The sequence below is a fragment of the Triticum aestivum genome, chromosome 3D (assembly GCF_018294505.1).
Source record: "Triticum aestivum cultivar Chinese Spring chromosome 3D, IWGSC CS RefSeq v2.1, whole genome shotgun sequence".
NCBI lineage: Eukaryota > Viridiplantae > Streptophyta > Magnoliopsida > Poales > Poaceae > Triticum > Triticum aestivum.
In genome coordinates, this window is record NC_057802.1 from 500292459 (window position 1) to 500296471 (window position 4013).

A 4013-nucleotide genomic window follows, 5' to 3' on the forward strand; every position below is an offset into this window, starting at 1 on the left:
CTTCCATATGTTGCACAAGCAATTGAGAAAAAATATTACTGGGTTTGGATCAAAATCTACTACCTTTGCTTTCCCAGAAATAACTTCCTTCAAAATGCATAATTACCACTCACATGATGCTCAATGTGAGCAAATCTTCTTGTAAATCTATGCAAAACCAAATCACTAAAGTTACTTATTGTAAGTGCATCTAGTGCCCAGTCCAAAAAAAAGTGCATCTAGTGCCCCTTAGTGATTTTGGTGTATTGAAGACTTATAGGTTAAGGAACTAATGAGTTTGTGAGTGTACACAGGTCTATAAGTCTATGAGGAGTTTGATATTTACAATGAAAGTTGACCCCTAAAAATGAATGTCTTCATTTGAAGACTTTGGTTTTCTTGAAGACTTTGAAAGTGAGGAAATTAGTGTGACCTTGAAGACTTGATATTCATGCGAGGATTATGAAGCGTGAAGACTTCTATTTTTGTAGTTTCTTTTTCTCTTACTTGAGTCATAGGAAACAGCGTACTGTTAAAGGGGGTCGAGGTAAAACTAAGGAAAAGTTTCCAAGTGATGCTCATCTCAAAATCCTACACCTACCCAATCCTTTCGAGTGAAGCCATTGGAAATCTCATACAGTTCAGTCAATTTCTTCAGTGACAGAGACGAAGATCTTCTGGTCTCTGAGGAATTTGTTCTAATTGAGGAGTTAAGAATTCGCCAGTGCGGATTGCATACAAGTGAGGAACATGATAGCCCTGAGGAATTTGATACTCAAGTATCCGACCGTTGATGTGCTAAGCGCCAGCTGTCCCAAAATATCTACCCACCTAACGGTCATATCATTGAAGGGTATTTATGTGTTATCATGTCGGGCTGCTCCCTAGGCTATAAATAGCTACCCCCTACAACCACCTGTTGGTTGGCTGCTCCGAGAGAAACTGACACTTGTCATTGAGAGCATCCCATCCTCCGAGGACTTTGAACGAAAATCATCAAGTGAGGAAAACCCAAACCCAAACACCTACAAACCCAAAGTGATTGAGCATCACTGGAGAGATTGTTTCTGTGTGGAACCGACGCTTGTTACCTTTAAGGACTGTGCATCCTCCAGACGGTTAGGCGCCATGGTCTAGAGCAACCAAGATGAAATTATGGATCGCCGAGTGACCGAGTCTGTGAAGGTTTGGAAGTCACCTGAAGACTTACCACGAGTGATTGGGCGAGGTTTGTGTGATCTTAGCTCAAGGAGAATACGGTGAGGACCGTGTCTCCGGGACTGTGTGTCCTCAGGTTGAAATACCTAGCCGCTCCAACCAGACGTACAACTGTCATAGCAGTTGGAACTGGTCTACCAAATCATCGTCTTCACCAAGCTACTGGTTCTATTTCCTCAACCCTTTCATTTCCTCATTCATGTGTTGATGAACTTGATCGTTGCTGTTTGAAGACTTTGACTGAAGACTTTCTCAATTTCCTCAATCCAAATTCTTCAGTCACTTTTGTCTTCAGCCTGCTTATTCTATTTATACGCTTCCTGTACTCTGTGCTTATTTTCATTTCATCATGATGATCTTGTTTCTACTCTGTTATGCTTGCATCTGAGTACTTATTCCGCTGCTAGTTGTTCGTGACTTAGGAATTTCCTCACAAAGAAATTCCTAAGTGACGAATTTGTAAAAATCGCCTATTCACCCCCCTCTAGTCGATATAACACACTTTCACTTATCAAGATGCACAATGCAACTTCAAAGCGGGAAATGAAATATAATTTTGTAGGGAATGGGCGCTAGGGTTATGAACTTATAATCATGGACGATCATCATATTATAAGTTCATTCCATACCGAACCAGACCGTGCACATTCTTATTATGAGAAGGGGTCATTTGAGCCTATGGAAACATGATACTCTGTTTACATAGAAATCCTTACGTCCGCACATTATATTTAGGATTAGGAATAGGTGTAATCAGACCTGCTTTTGACATATCTATCCTATTCTTATTTGGGTACCATATGCACCTCTTTGGGCTTCTATTGAATCGAGAAATTGGAAACATTATTTTGGCTGTTATGAAACCGGGTTCCTTCTATGCCTTGCATATTCCATAACCGGGTCCATCTATCTGCGTATTTGTCTCTTAGTGAACAAATGAAACTGATATAGCACCATCCTTTTTAGGCCCTGATTACCCGCGTGCACATTATTGGCAGAAGTGTTCTAGCAAAAGAGTTTGTTTGTTACAACGGGTATAAAACAAATTTCAGAGTCCGGGTGATATTGGAGAGTTTATCTGCCGTGGTGAAATACTGAGCTATATCTCTCAATCTGTTAGATTCTTCCTCGTCTTATCATGAATTCATTTTCATACTTGCCCACTTTGAAGATAAGATGACCGGTTAGACACTAAAGAGTTTACAATGTTTGATGCTCTTTTGTTCATACGCTGTCGACTGCGCCAACGCAACCACTTCCCTTGAGGCTTGACACCATCGCCAGGGCTCAAGGAGGACCAGGATTGAGGCACGCAGAAGAAATATCGTTTCTAATCCAATCCAAAGAAATATTGATGATCAGCTAGTCCACAAGAGCCCCAAATATTGTCTCCCTTAAAAAAATCTTTCTAATATTCCAGTCACACGTATTTTAATTACTGTAACTACTAATGCATTCGTAAGATATGATAGGCATGAACATTAAACCATGGTCCTACGGTGTTAAAAAAAGAGAAAAATATGTTTTTGGTCCCTTAAGTTCCCACAAAGTATAGACTTGGTCCCTCAAATTTTTTTGGTATACATTTGGTCCCTCAAGTCTCAAAGCCGGATAAGTTTGGTCCTAAACCAGATTTTGAGCATGTTGACCGGTTTTGACCGCAACAAAACCGCTCGATGAACAGTAAATTCGACAAAAAAATAAAAAAATTCAAGAAAATCTGAAATTTTTTGGGGTCGAATATGCTTGCGTACGCAAGATGTGAACAAAATTTCGTTCTCTTTCGGCACTCAAGGAGCTCGTGGTAAAAAAACAAAAATATCTGCCTGATGAATAGTAAATTCAAAAAAATCAAAACAAAATAAAAAAAATCTGAAATTGTTTGGGGTCCAATATAATTGTTTTATTTTTCACCAGCTCCTAGAGTGTCGAAAGAGCATGAAAAGTTGGTCGCACCTTGCGCAGGTAAGCATATTGGATCCAAAAAAAATCAGATTTTTGAAGTTTTTTTTTCAAATTTACTGTTCATCGGGCGGTTTTGTGGCGGTCAAAACCGGTCAACGTGCTCAAAATCTGGTTTAGGACCAAACTTATCCGGTTTTGAGACTTGAGGGACCAAATGTATGCGAAAAAATCTTGAGGGACCAATTCTATACTTTGTGGGAACTTGAGGGACCAAAAACATACTTTTCTTTAAAAAAAAGTCCTACAAACAAATAGCAGCCAAGTAATAGTACTCGGTCCATAAAAAGAAAAGAAATAGTACTCAACACGTAGAGCGACACCAGCAGCTTCTAATCGGTGTGACCACAACATCAAGTTCGATAAAAAAATAGTAGCCATCTCGCCCAGCGAGCAATCGTGCCTTAGAGCATCTCTAGCAGACCCCTTATATCGTGGACCCCTTATATCATTTTTATAGTTCACGAAAAACCGGTTCTACGGGTTGGCGCGGGCGGCGGCCGAACAGACCCCGTATAATCAACCCGTAAAAAAGAATATTCTCTGAATATACCGAACAGGCCCACAACTAGCTCTTTTTTTAGTCGTCCTCTTCCTCACGTCAATCCGGCGGACGGGCGGACGAGGAAAATGCGGGGCGAGCGGGGCGTGGGCGAAGGCCAGGGTGGCCGAGGCAGCGCGGGCGATGGTCGGATCGAACAACCGGCGCATCGTAGCTCTTCGAATCGATTGAGCTGCTAGCTAGCTCCGTTCGAATCGATTGAGCTAGCTAGATAGCTAGCTCCGTTCGAGAGCCACGGGCGAGCGCGGCGGCCGGGGCGGAGGGCCGGTAGGCGAGCGCGGCGGGCGGGATC